This window comes from Ailuropoda melanoleuca, chromosome 6 (genome assembly GCF_002007445.2).
Source record: "Ailuropoda melanoleuca isolate Jingjing chromosome 6, ASM200744v2, whole genome shotgun sequence".
Classification (NCBI taxonomy): domain Eukaryota; kingdom Metazoa; phylum Chordata; class Mammalia; order Carnivora; family Ursidae; genus Ailuropoda; species Ailuropoda melanoleuca.
Window position 1 is genome coordinate 13,328,459 of NC_048223.1, and position 14,537 is coordinate 13,342,995.

The 14,537-nt window shown below is 51.8% G+C and overlaps 1 protein-coding gene across 1 annotated transcript in view; it reads right to left on the reverse strand.

Annotated features, from left to right (window-relative positions):
- The window catches only part of EPHB1 (EPH receptor B1), a 425,223-nt gene that overhangs the window by 252,133 nt on the left and 158,553 nt on the right, over positions 1 to 14,537 (reverse strand). The gene's annotated exons all lie outside the window — the stretch shown is intronic.

Here is a 14,537-nt window from a genome sequence, read left to right on the forward strand (position 1 = left end):
GGTCTTCACAGCAAGCTTGATCCCAGTGCTAAACAACCAGTTAATGCAGAGCAATACTAAGGCCCAGGGCAGCCACCCTGCTAATAAAGGCAAAGCCAGGATGGAACAACCCAAGCTTTCCTGCCATGGGCTCTGACCAGCAACCCATCTGTGGCTGTCTTCTCAATAGCTTTGCTGCCTGCCTTCGTTGCATTGTGCGTGGACCCGTGCTCTTGTTTCCCCAGGGGGGTCCTCGGGCAGGGCTAAGGCGGGCTGCACTGAGCTTCCTGGGAAGCACCCCTGTGGGCCAGAGACAGGTGCCCTGAGTATAGATCCCTGAAAAGTTCATTTGGGGACCTCATCCCAGAGTCAGAGGATTTTCTCAGCAGTTCCGGAGAGGTCACTCTGTGTTCTCACGGGTAGCCATCACCTTAAACAGCCCGTGGAGGAGAATGAACTAATGATAATCCTTCTTCCCAGGTTCCATGTCCTTTTCCTTTCCTCCTCCCTGGTGAGTTAGTACCATGGTGTATCATGATGAGGCTTCCATGTTCTCGTTTGCATTTGTTCACCTTCACAAGAAATCCGAAAATCACCTCATTCTTTCAATGCAGGGGTACTGACATCAAAATCTTCCCTTCTCTGAGGCATCCGTCCTTTGAGCTTATGCCTGGAAAAACTGCCTCTCAATAGAGGCCTAGCCACCAGGTCACCTGGCTCTCCAGAGGCAGTCCTCCTGGGACCTCCAGACCTTCAGAGTGAGCCTAGCTGAAAGAAGATGGGAAGGGTCCTCTCTAAGCCATGGCAGAACTGGCCCTGGCCCTGGCCCTGGCTGTGGTGTCCAGAACCTTCCATGAGCATGGGGTGCATTCGCCGAGCTCAGGACCGGGACAACGTCCTGTTCTAACACTGGCTGTGATTCCCCCAGCCACGCACTTCAGCACACACATCAAGGCTGCTCCTGGCCAATCTAACAACATGGGGTTGGGAAAAGAAATCACCTGGTGACCCAAGAATAAGAAAGAGTGGGGGGGGATAAAGCCCTGACAGAAAGTCTTGATTTGTCGGGGGCTGTTTTCCCAGCTCAGGCTTCCTGATGACTCAGCTGCTCCAGCATGGGGACGCTCCCCTAAGCCAGCAATGCCTGGGAAGAGAGGCCAGTGATTTCCCACTAGCTATCAGCCAGAACAAAAATTACCCATAAAAGGACACACTTAAATGTCCCCCCGATAGAGACTACTGTTTACAGGGCTATTGAGGGAGTGAAAATATAAGAGCAAAGGTCGGTGGACACCAGCAGTGGGAGTTGACAAGAAACTCTGTCATTTTTTATTTCCTCCCCCTCTATGATGAAAAGTTAAGACAAAGCCCCTCTGCCATTCTGGAGAAGAAGCTTTGTTGCTTATTTTGTCAAAATATCCCTCTGAAGCCCCCTCAGCGCCCCCCTCGCCCTTCCCCAGCTGGCTCTGACCAGTGGGCTGGTTTGCACGGGGGCTGTCTCTCCGCTGCACCCCCTTCCAGGCTCACTCTCATTCTCTTGCTCTAATTAGCAACTGCTTTTTTTATTTTTGTATGCACGTTCAGAGACAGAGAGCGAGGGGAGTGAAAGGGAGAAAGCAAAGGTCTGTGTGAAAGGAGAGAGCAGATGGCTTCTCCCTCACCCCCTCTGTGTCCCTGGGCCCCCGTGTTGGCAAACAGCGCACAATGTCTGTCTACAGAGCTCTTTGTGGCCCAGAAGGAGGGACCGGCACACAGCTATGGGCAGGAAAGGAGTCTGTGGGGAAAGGCCTGAAAAGGCCCTGCCCATGGGGGAAGCCAGGGTAGGAAGGGGATGAAGGCCTCAACCCACTGGATGTCCAGGGGCAGCCATCTCTGCCTCCTCCTCCTGGGGCCTTAGGAAGTGGGTGTATGGCTGTCTAGTTGTCTTGCATACTATTGTGTTACCTTCTCTGGGGAGCGAAGCCATTGCCCCCAGGGCTGCAGAAAGTCCTGGAGGGAAGGGGGATCTACTGCTCACTTTGGTGCGGTCAGGCCCAAACACCTGAGTTTCCATTACAGGAAATGCTTGAGTGAGCGGGTAGAGGTACCCACAAAGGGGGAGGGGCATCGTCAACCCCAAAGACTGAATCAGTCACCCTGACTGGGAAAGTTAAATTCCACAATCAACGGCTTTGGTTGCTGGTTTTTAACTGGTAGCTGGATTGAAAGATTTAAAAGACGTTAGGGGAAAAAAGGGAGCTCGAAAGAATTCTCAAAGGGGAAAATAATCAAGAATGGGGTTGAAGAAGTTGAAAGAAAGCAGAATATGCTCCAGAAAAGTAAAGAAATGGGCACAGAGAAGCAGGGCATTCTAGAAAGACGCTTAAAAAAAAAGTTATCCTTCTTTTTAATGAATGATCTCATTATCAACATGTGTGATTATATATTAATGATTTGATGACAAAAATCACTCTTGTAATATCTGCAATTGATTTTAATGATAAACATTGATTTCCTGTATTTTATTGAATGAAAGAACTCATTTTTATTGCAATTTGCATCTAAACAGTTTCCTAGGGAAAAAATCAAAACAGTGAATGGAAATAACTAGCCATTCATTAAACTTCTATAATGAAATGTGTTTCTCTTTTCTTCCTTTTTGAATCAAGTCCAGAGAGAAGACAGACTAGAGAATAGGATAAACGGAGGAAAAGAAAACAGGGAGACCAACTTGGCCAAAGATGCAGAGGCAAAGACGAACAGAACCAGTAAGGATAGAAAAGCCCCACGTCACAAGGACCTCCACATTCAGATCAATGCAGGCATGTGTGGGACAGACCCAGAAACCAAACAGAAACCCTCAAATCGCCTAATTCCCAGAACAGGCAAAATTTTGCCAAGTTCGTGATTTGGCAGGGGTGTTGCACATTCCATACAATTTCAATGAGAAGCTCTACCCATCTTGTGCAAAGAGCAGATTGTCGTTTTCCACTTGAAATACACACGTTGCACTGACCTTATGTCCTCTGTCAAATGGAGGCGTTATCACCAACTTTTAGTGAAAGGGTTTCACGACGTATGGGCTTGAGGCCATTCTGTTGATTTTGTTCTGGGCGTGTGTGTGCACAGCGTGTCACTATATTGGACAACAGACAGACAAGGCCTCTGCCATCCCTGGTTACTTCCTCCATCTGGCTCTGCCATCATCACCGCTACAAGCGCATGCCTTGTCAGCGACTCCCGCCTGGTTTCTTCGCGGCTTACGCTACTCAGTGCTGCTGGAGGTTTTCTTACACATCCTAATGCAAAGCTTTGCTCCCTCCTCGGCGCTCACCCTGCGTCCACAAATTTTGTTTTCAATGCATTTTGTTTTGTTCTCATTTAACAGATGGCAGAGAGGGGGCATTTGGGACGCAGAGACACAGCGGGCACGGCCCTGCCCGTAAGGAGCCTGGGGAGGAGACTGAGATTGAAGGCTGGCCAGAAGACAGAGGCGGAGGGCCTCCCAATTCAAGCAAGGTCCCTCCGCGGACCTCCTGCGTCATCCCTGACCAACGGGAAACATACATCAAACTGAGGACTTTTCCTTGGGTCCCTTAGTGAAGGAGTCTATCTCAGTCCAAAGGGGATAGTGAAGCCCCAAACCCCGCCACAAATCACAGGTCTGCCCCTAAGGAATCTTGAGCTTCTCCAGCTTGCAGGGTTGGGGTGTGGGGGAGGAGTAGGGAACAGCAGTTAGCAGCCGGCCCCAGAGTCCTTACACGGTATGACCTTGGCAAAGATACTTAGCTTCTTTGTGCCTCGGTATCTTCAACTGAAAAATGAGGTTGATAATCATATGCACCTCATACGGCTATTGTAAGGATTTCAGAGATAATGCAGGAAAAGAACGAGGCAGAGCATCTGGTGTCTGGCGAGTGCTCTGCAGATGATAGCCATGCTGTATTAGTGTTTCAGTGCAAGCCGGAAGCCAAACCAGAAAGGCTTGCTCCGTACCCAAATTCTAGCCCTCACCACGATCTGATGATGAACCGTGGGACTGCCCTGAAGAGTGTGTAAGCTGCTTCCTTAGCCCAAGTGCCCAGGGCAAGTCAGCATTGGTTGTGGCCATATCTACACGCCATGTTTTTTAATGTATTATTTATTATTTTTCTTTAAAGTGACTTTTTTTTAACCTGAATATATTTATTTTAACAGAAAAGTAGTGAGGAAGGAAGCAGAGTAGGGAGAAGAAGGGGTGGGGAGGGGAGAGGAGCACAGAGGAGGGGAGGGGAGCACGGAAGAGGGGGAGAGAGGGACTGAAACAAGGAAGGGAGGAAGGAAGTCTGTGGCCTCAGGGAGGAAGAAAACCCACAGAGCCGGAAGACAAAGCCACAGAGAGAAGGAGCAGTGAGCAGCTACCCAGGGCTAAGACCAGGCTGCAGAAGCAGGACTTCAGGAGAGCTGAGCTGCGGCCTGGAGCACAGTTGCCTGGTCAGGGGCCGGACTGAGGCTGATGGGAAGCTCTGCTGAGGATGGGTTGGTGCAGGAGAAATGAAGAGGAGGCCGAGGCAAGTGAGGGCTGTGCACTGATGATTTAGGAAGGGGAGGCTGGCGGGGAGCCACCAGGGTGTGCTGAAGCCCGAGGCCTCAGAGGTAACCTGGAAGAATGGAAGGAAAGGATGTGGTGTAGGGGGCCTGGGTCAAAGGGGGTGAGAGCTGAGAGATGTGTGGGGCATAGCAGGGCTGCACAAGGTGAGCAGGGAGCCCAGAACTGGCTCCAGGCAGGAGAGGAAGGATAAGAAAAGCGAGGTGTACTTCCCGTCAAACCAGGCTGGCTGGCTTTTCTGGAACTGGACCAGGAGACGGGGCTGACCCTTGAGCACCAGCACCTGCATCTGTCCTGTCCCATCTGTGGACTGGTCACCTGCCACTGATTGAGAAACACAAACATGGATGAACGGCATGTGTGGAAATGGTCTAATGCTATAGGTGGGCAAAGAGCAGATAAAAGGCAGGATGCCCTGCAGGAGGGAATGGGACAGAGGAAAATGAAGGGTGGACCATGTCACATAGGGAGGGAGCAAACTCCAAATGGTCTGCAACAAGCAAACTCCCCCGATTTAATGATGTGTGAAACGGGCACACTTGTCAAGTCCTGAACAACTCCTGAACAGGGCAACGCGTGGAACTTTGCCATGGTCAATGCCCCTCATAGCAAGACAAATGTAAACTGAAACCACAGTAGAGGCCAGTTTCCATCTATCAGATTGGCAAAGATAAAAATGATGGACATTTTATTCTCTTGGCAACAGTGTGGGAAACAGGAACTCTCTTACACCGTTGGAGGTAGCAAAATTGGTAGAAAACACCTTTTTTTGGAGGACTGTTTGGGAATATCTATCAAAATTAAAAATTTATATAATCTGATTCAGCAACTTTTCTTCTAAGAATTTCTTGCATCTTTAGTTCTTAGAAAAGTGCTTGGCACATAAAAAGTCCTCAATAAATATTCATTGAATAAATTAATTAGTGAATTTGACTCACAGATAGGCTTGCACACAAAGATAAATGCAAGGATGTTTGTTGAAACATTGTTTAGAAATAAATAATGAAAAAACCAGGAAGCAACCTAAATGTATATAAGTGAAGGACCAAAAAGGCACACCCATTCAATAATATACTACAGAATTATTTTTAAAAATGAGGCAATTTCTATGTAATACAGCCAAGCTACTGTTAGCCTTCATTGTTAAATAAGAAAGGGGAGGAGGGACTGGGTGGAAAGGCCTGTGTAACATGGCCCTATGCAAGTGGGAAAAAGATAGATTTATATTCTGGGTGTGCAAATGCACACACCTTCTCTGCAAGAGAATATCACAAACTGGAACGGTGAGGGACCCTAGTGAGGACAAGAGTGGGAGGGAAACTTTCTTTCCCTATGTACTACCTGTTTAAAAACTTTTTTTTTTCCTGAGAGAGGGAGAGACAGAGGGAGAAAGCATGAGCAGGAGGGGCAGAGGGAGAGGGAGAATCTTAAGCCAACTCCCCACTGAGTGGGGGCCCCACATGGGGTTCGATCCCAGGACCCTAAGATCATGACCTGAGCTGAAATCAACAGTCGGACGCTTAACCAACTGAGCCACCCAGGTGCCCCTAAAACATTTTAAAATAACATCAAAGGGTAACTTGGTGGAAGAGAGATTTGTACAAAAGTTTCACCCCACAGCTTGGATCAGTGGTCCCCTGATTCTATACTAGGAAGAAGGGTTCCCATGAACCAGGCTGCCTCGGGAAATCCAAGTGTCCCATCCTTGGAGCTGTTGAAAAGCAGGCTGGGGGAACACTGTGGGAAAGCAAAGTGTTATCTGGTGGGCTGGACTCACTGTCCTTAGAGGTCTTCCCTAGCTGGGAGGGGCTATCCCCCACTGGGTCCCACCAGGGCAACAGCCACTTGTGGCTCCCTCGTCCTTTGGATATTGCAAGCACTTTCCGAGAACCAAGAATGCAGCAAATTCTTAGAAGTAAAATTGCTCAATCTGAGTATAGAAGCATAAAGGGCCTGGCATCAGTAGCTGCCCAGTAAGCACCTAAAGAAAGAATGAGCATAGGTACCACTCAAGCCACATGAACTCACGCGTGGAATCTAGCTTGACAGAGCAATGGAAGGCCAGAAGTGCCCAGGCCTGCAAGGATGTGAGCAGAGCAGGTCCCCAAGGGTCATATCCAAAGACCAAGTAAGTCCAGCCCCCACTAGGAATGTGTGCTGATACGGATGGTGGGCTCTTTCAGACAGAGGCCAAGGACAAGCCAGAGACCAAAGGACCCGTTTCCTTGTTCAGCTCTGATAAAAACCTGTTATGGCTGGGTTTGGCCCTCCCTGGACTTGAATTTCTGTCCTGTGATTCCAAGAATCCTCCTAAGACTCCCCACAGTGCCCCTTTACCCTCAACAGCCTCTACAAGGTTTGATGTGGCCGAGTTGATTTCCTCCTGAGTCCCTGGCCATGAGCACACATGCACGCACGCACGCACACACACACACACACCCCCTCACGTGCGTGCGCCATGAGTCCAGCGTATTTGCAGCTGCACAGACTCATTCTGTAGCAGGCTCGGAGGGCACACAGGAAGGCGGGATGCTCTCTGTCATAAGGGATAGCTCCTGGGGACCAGAGCCGACCTAGACATATTCCTCTGTATGAAGCCACATCTCCCCAGGATTTGCCTGCCTTGCCCTCATTAGCTGGCCCTCGAAACAAAAGACTCAGCTACCCCATCAGGTAACTGATGCCCACACTCTTAGTTCAGCCAGCAATGAGAGTGGAGATAGGACCCCTACAGGCAGAGACCCCCTCCCCTAGGAAAAGGCCAGGTGTGCCCCTCTCTCACTGTCCCTGGCAAAGCACTCTTGGGAAACCAGGCTTGCTTCTGGTTTACCCGTGTCTGGGATGCCTCCCTTCTCTGTTGGCAACTGCCCTGGGCTGACTCTTTTCAGTCTTCTTCCCCCACTGCCTTCAGGGAGAAATGAGACCCAGGAGCATCAGGGCACTGTCAACCCAGCTTGTCAATGGCCAGAGGCAGTGGAAAAAGAATTTAGACCATCAGAGCTCCCTGGAGCCCAGAAGTGGAGGACCCCACTCCAAGCAGGCTCAAATCTGGTATGATTTTCATCTTCATGCTTCAAACTCAAATGTAGTGATTCCTCATCCAGGCAAGGGGGCTTGTGCGGCTGTTTGTGCTCGGGCAGGGACTGCCCAGCTCCAGAGAGAGATGGGGACATGAAGCAAAAGGGGGACGTCTGACCACCACCCTGCCTAAGCTGGCATTTAGCCCTGGCGCCCATGCTGGTCCCTGATGCCCATTAGAGAGCCACCACCGGGCCTCCAGCCCACAGCCCCACCGCCTGCCCTCTGTCCTTTTCTGTGAGCACAAAGCCTTAGACCTCATCCTTCCCCGGGAGCTTGGGGTTGCCCCCACCCTGAGAAGCTGTGTGCCCTCTGGATGGCCTCACAGGCGGATCAACTTGGCAGAGCATCTGGAGACCGTACTGCACCCAGAGAGATTAAAAAGAAGGTAGTGATAGTCAGTGTGGCACTCTGTGCTATATACAGTATGGAAATGTACTGCCACAGAACATGGCGTCAGGGAGCCCAACCCAAGAAAAAACAAGGGATAGCACAGACACTGGGAGGGAATCTATGTGAGAATAGCTGAGAAGTCTGATGGTCCCGAAGATACATGTTGTGTGTTGAAGGGTGGTTAATTTCAACACAGTCCAGTCTCGGGTGCAGAGGCAGATGGTGGCCTCCCCAGACCAGGGAGGGGAGGGTTGACAGTGCCCTGATGCTCCTGGGTCTCATTTGCTCTGACGTTCACCAGCCAGGGCTCTCTAGACTGGCACCCACAAACGCTCCCTGGCCACCCTTTCTCTACGGATAATGTGGTGGTCAGAATAGACGGTCTCTCGGCGTCCCACACGCCCCCCCCCAGCCCGGGTAGTTTCAGACTCCCTAGTTCTTCATGGGCCAATGAGGGTGCCGTAAATGGAGCCAACCGGACTGCCAGCCCAGTGACATTTCCACTACCCGCAGCCTCTGAGTAATGACTGCACGGTGTCTCTGTCGGCATCTCTGATAACACACATTTATTACGTCATGGACTCCCACCGAGGGCAGTCCTCAGGCACAGAACACTGCCAAATCAATCTCAGTCACTCCCCCACTGACCTGGGAGAATCACAATTGTTTGGCCAACACTAGTGGAATTTGGGTGTTTCTACCCCTGTCTTTCAAAGGCAGAGGGGCAGTGCAGAGCACAACGGCACCTGGAACCCAAATCTCCCCCTCCCTCCCCTCCTTGCCATGTCCTACTACCACCAGGGTCCAGGACCGAGTGCTCGCGCCCCATACGCTGGAGTCGGGAAGGCAGTGGGGCATCCTTGCAGCTCTGTTTGCTGTTGCTCATGCCGGTGTCACAGCCCATTACATCCAGCCAATTACACTGGATTCCTCTCTGGCGGGCGCTGGGCAGGGCCACTGTAGGGAGCAGAGGAAGCCCGAGAGGCTTCTAAATGAAGTAGCCTGTTGGGAAATCCTATTATGAAGCTCATCTTACAAGGCTGCGGTGTTAATGACCCTGGCCTCCCCGAGCCCTAAGCAGAGCTGGTCTCCCTGGGGCTTGAGAGGAAGCTGTCTAGTGCAGGCTTCCTCTCACTCCCAGTCAATAGCTGATGGGCTGGAGCGAGCGGACAAGGTTCCCCAGCGCCCTGGATGCAGCTGTCAGCTCAGTGCATGTGTGCACATGCATGCGCGTGTACACACACACACACACACACACCTTCCCCTTGGGATCCCACCTTCTCTTTCAGCGCCCAGGATGCGGGTGCAGTGATGACCCAAAGCTGGGACCAGCAACCCCAAGGGAGATGGAATTGGCCCCAGCAACTTTTTTCCAAAGGGAGCTAAATTAGACACATTTTCTCCGCCTTCAAATCCTGCAGATTTTTCATCTCAACTCCCCCAGGCTTATAAATTGGCTCATCTCAGCCGCTCAAGTTGACAAAGGCGCCGAAACTGTTGAAAGGTTCAAAATGTCCCTTGGGTTTCCAGGCATGAAGGAATTTACATGTAGGTGGAAAATTACCAAGGAAAAAGTCCCTATTTGGAGAGAGGGGAGAGCAGAAGCAGCGGGGAAGGGGAGGGGGCCTCTGGGATGGTGGCAGGGAAGTGGCTGGCCTGAGGAGCGCCTGGGAGGGCTGCACAAGACAGTGCCAGAGAGGTTTCAGGCCTTACCTCACTGCTTTGACACACACGGGGGGTTGGGCGGGGGAAGGGGCAGAGTGGGAGAGACCTGGATGCACCAAGAACTGCTTTGATCATTCCTAGAAGTTGTCAAGGCCCTGCCAACATCCAGAGCTGGAATGGTCTCAGCTGACCTGAGAGTCCCCTGGAAAAGCCGTGTGGATTCCTGGTTCTGGAACATGGATCCTCAGCCCCAACCCTGACTGGCAGGCCATGAGCAGGGCATAGGAGTCCTGCAGGTTTGACCGTGCCCTTGAGGACAGCAGTGGCATCCCTGATGTTTGTTCTCAGGACAGTCCTGAGTGACCCAGCTGGTGCTAGCCAGCTTCAGGAAAGCCGTTCCTTTTTGTAACCCCCAGACAGTCCTCCCTCAGCTTTCTGCTCCTTTCTGCTGCAGGCTTCCTAGCAGCTCAGCGTGTCAGGGCCCCACACAGCCTTCCCAGCCCCTAGTCCAGGTGCAGTGATCCCTGAGCCTGTCTTCCCTGCTGGCCTGCGTGCCTTGTGCCTCCAGCCCGCTGCTGTAGTCCCTCTTCCCCGACACCCTCTACGTCCCCTCAGGCACCCCCTTTCTGCAAATCCCACAGGCCCAAGATGCCTCCAGGGACCTCCCCCAAGCCCCCTTCTTCCATGTTCCTACACAGATGGTTCTGGTCTAGTGCTTATATCTGGGGTTCCTGGCCTGGGCTCCACTTGACCTACCCAATACATCTCAGAGGGATTCACCGGGGATGTCATTTTATAAAACCTCTCCTGTGGGTCCTCATGCTCACCCTGGATCCAAGAATCACTGCTTCAGATGACCTTCATTCTCTCTCAGGCTCTGAGAGTCCTCTCAGACCTTCAGCTCACAAAGACCACCTGCCTACCCCAGCTGCCTCAAGGCGGGCTGCATGAGCCACACCGTTCAAATGCATGTTAACTGACCCACTGACTTGTTGGAGGACAGTGGATCACATACATGCCGATCCCAGGTCACTGCGGGACAGTCATGGAGCTGGGCCTGCACAGGTGCAGGCAGGTGATGACTGAATGTTCAAGTCTCCTGCTGACCCGTGTCTCTGAGTGGGGATTCCACATGCCACCTTCCTTCCAGAATTTTATTCCCCTAGAAGCCAGAGTCAAATGGTGCGTTTTAGGGCCTAAGGGCAATGACACGGCATCACGTGGCTTCCAGAGCATTCTCATATCCACTACCCACTTGATTTTCACACAGCCTGAGAAGCAGGCAGAGAAGAGGGGGCTATCATGGGAGAGGACTTACCAAAAAGCCACCAGAAGCTTACAGCAGAGCCAGGCCTAAAACCAGCTCCTGTCTCTAGGTTAGGCCACTTCCACCTGATGCACCCCCTTCCCCTTTCATCTCCCTGCACCCCCTTCAAGTGACAGCACCAAAAACAAAGGCCTGGGCCCCATGGGTCAGTGAGTGCCCTCTACAGTGGTGAGCCCAGGCTGGCCTCTTCCTACAGGAGCAGGAATAAGGAGGATGACAAGGAAGGTCATGGATAGCACTGTCATCCCCCGAGCCCTGAATGTGGCTGGGAAGGCAGGCTAATGAGGCAGCTCCTTTTGGAAGCTCCAGGGACTATGCCTGGGAGGGAAAGGCAGGCCCTCAAGGAGCACTCGGGGGCAGAAACAGAATCAAGCCCTGTGGGTACCTTGTTTCAGCAAGGATCTGGTTGCCAGAGGTTGTCCTAGCACCTGAGACCCATCCCTGGGCATCTAAATGGGATACTATAGCCCCGAAGCTTCTAACAGACAGCTAAGAGGCCTGCCCATGCCAGGCTTCCCCTAGCAACTGTCAGTCTCAGCCCGGCCATCATCCCCAAAACCGACTGCAGCTGGCACCATATTTCAGGCTCCACAGCACAGAGAGAGCTTGCCGAGCACCAGCTCTCAGCGTCCCTGGCCCCAGGGAGGGACAGACTGCGGGACCCACACAGAAAATCAACTTATCCATCAACCTGAGTAGGGAAGGTATGGGGCAGGTAAAGACAAAGCCATGATTGCTCATTAATCCACTAGACTATGAGCATAAGGCTTGAAGTTGGGGCAGATGGGCCATTTTCCTAGTAATTAACAATTTCATGGATGGGGTCAGAGTCATTGGTGGGGTCAGCAGGTTACTATGATCCTACCTGATCAGTACAACCTGTGTGAGCAGAAAGGATGAGTTTGGCAGAGGTCTCGGGTCACGAAGCCCTCTAGAAAGTGCATCTGCCGCTTGCCGCACATCCTAATGTGTAAGCTCCCCCTCCACCACTTTCTCTGCCTGCCCCCCCTTTCGCCACTACCCTCTTCAGAACAGGAGCAGCTCTAGACCTGGACCACTCTTCACTGGCTGGGCTGCCTAACTGGTCTCCTGGTGTTTCTGCACAACCAAGCGACTGTTCCCCATGACTCTGACAGCAGAGGGTTTAGCAGATGTAGGCAAGAGTCAGAATAAAGTTCCTGTCCATGTTGAAAGTCTGTCTTGCCAAAAAATAATATAAAGGATATTCTATAGATCTGACATGGGCAAAGGCCCAGATTCAAATATCCAGAAAAGAAAATTTATCAGGGCAACATAATTGTGTAAAGCCCGGGACCACCCAGGCTTTGCCCAGCCAGGCTGCAGGGCATTCATTCTTGGGGCTGTGTTGGGGGAGAAGAGCTTGCCATCCTTCTCCACTCTTACCAGGACAGCTGACGGAGGCTCACCCACAATTCTCTGGCATCCCCCATTCTCCACACTGCTGGCCTCATGAAAACTGGCTATACTAGGCAGGCCACCCCACAACATCTGTGAAGGGCTATATGGTGCCCCCCTGACAGCACAGCATGAGCCCCCAAAATGGGTGGGGTACCCTTGCTTGGAGACATACCACAGGGAACTGTCACAAATCTTACCACATGTGCTGCCCATCTCCCTCTGAAGGCTGTAGAGTCCTCCCAAGATGACTGTCAATGGCCAAGTCCTCTTCACCTCCCTGGGGCAGCCCGCTAAGGCCAGGGAAGGGATCTCTGGCTCAGCCATCACAGCCGGATTGCCGGCAGAGCCAACGGCTAAGGTCTGAAGGATGCGTCTTAAAGTTCTTGAGACAGAAAAGCAAAGGCAATTCTCTGCCCTTCTAGGGCCCTAAGCCCAGCCAGGCTGTTGGCCTGCAAGACCCATGATGCCATCAGGCTTACGACTCTCCACTCTCAGAAATGCCACCAAAACGTGGCTGCCTGTACCTCTAAAATGGCAAAGTGACTGTGCGTGGCCTCCGCATTTCCTCCAGCCTCCAATCCGTTTGCAATAAGCAATCTGTGAAGTCAAGCTGGGCTCATAATAACTCTAGATGAGGAATGTCCACAACAGTCAGAAGGGGGTTGGAGCTGGGTGGGGAGAATGGAAAGAAACCACTTGAATTTACGTATTTGTCTCCATAGGCCCTCCCACAACAACCACAGGAGGTGAACGACAGGCCGCACCGACAGCAGAACCCCCCCAAAGAGACAAGTTCCAATTAGCCCAAAGAAATGAGAGCCTGTTTCCAGAGTCGCAATTAAATCAGAACCAATCAATGCTTGCTCTGGTTCCTGCCATTCTGCTCGGGAAATAATGAGAAAAAGGAGGGGGCCGAAGCCAGCAAGTGCAGCATGGCGGCCGTCTGAAGCCTGGAGAAATCACCAGCACTGTTGCAAACATGCCTGGCAGCTGCTACACCCGCACCTTTAAGAACTCAGCCTCATGCCCGGGTCCTCACTCAGACCCTGACACCTCCCGCACTACCCCCAACCAAGGGGACAAAGAGGAGTGCTGTGGGGCCAGGCTAGGCTGGTTTTAAAACTGTCTGTTTTGATTCATCACTTGATTTGGCACTCTCTCCCCTCTGTGTCCACACCATCCATCACGGGTACCATACCAAGAAATCCAATAAAGACACAAAGGCCTATCTCTCCGCTCTCAGCAGGCCTCAGAAAGGCTGCATGAGTGCCCCAGCCCAGGCAATTAGCTGAGTCCAAAGGACTGCAGCGCTGATGGGCATTAGCAATCCTGTGCCCGGTGCCTAGCTGCAGGCATTTGGGGAGCAGAGGAAGTGGGGAAGGAGACGGGCAAGGATGGTCTGGTGCTCAGGTGTGGGGGGTGACAACAGGGAGGACAGTGACAGGAAGCTCATGACAGAGCAGAAAGAGCTACTATAGCTCCAACTCCAACTGGTCCCCCAAAGGTCTGGAGCAACCTAAATGATGAGCTAGGGGCAAGTGGTCATTTCTGAGGTCTACGTGAATCTGAAACTTTGACTGCCACGGGCAAAATTTCATAAAAGAAAGCAGTCTTCTCTTTTCCAATGCTGGACACCCCCCACCTGTTTTCAGCTTCCGTGACCTTACTGAAGAAATGAGCTGTGGGCTCTCTAGACCCTCCTATTCACTCTCAGAGGAGAATCTCCAGCCAGTTCAGCTCATTTATTACCATGTATTGGATATGTGCTCTTCTGGACCCAGGGGAGCCCATGTGAGCACACAGCACCCTGACACTCCCCAACGACACCGCTCTGTATCATTCAAGCAAAGGTAATACAATAGCTGGTACCACCTTCCATTTCCAGTAGCTCACCTCCTGCCAGGACACAGGAAAGCGAGGCCCCATCCCTGCCCCAGGACCTGACATTGAGCCCCTAGAGCAAGATAGCTAAGCACAGGACTTTGAGTTCATGAGCTACATGGGTCCAGGACCAAGTTGGGTAGTGGGGGAGCTGAACTGAAATGACATAAATATTTTCCAAATTCAGGCACTTCTCAACTACCCTTGAGTGAACTGTCCATGACACCC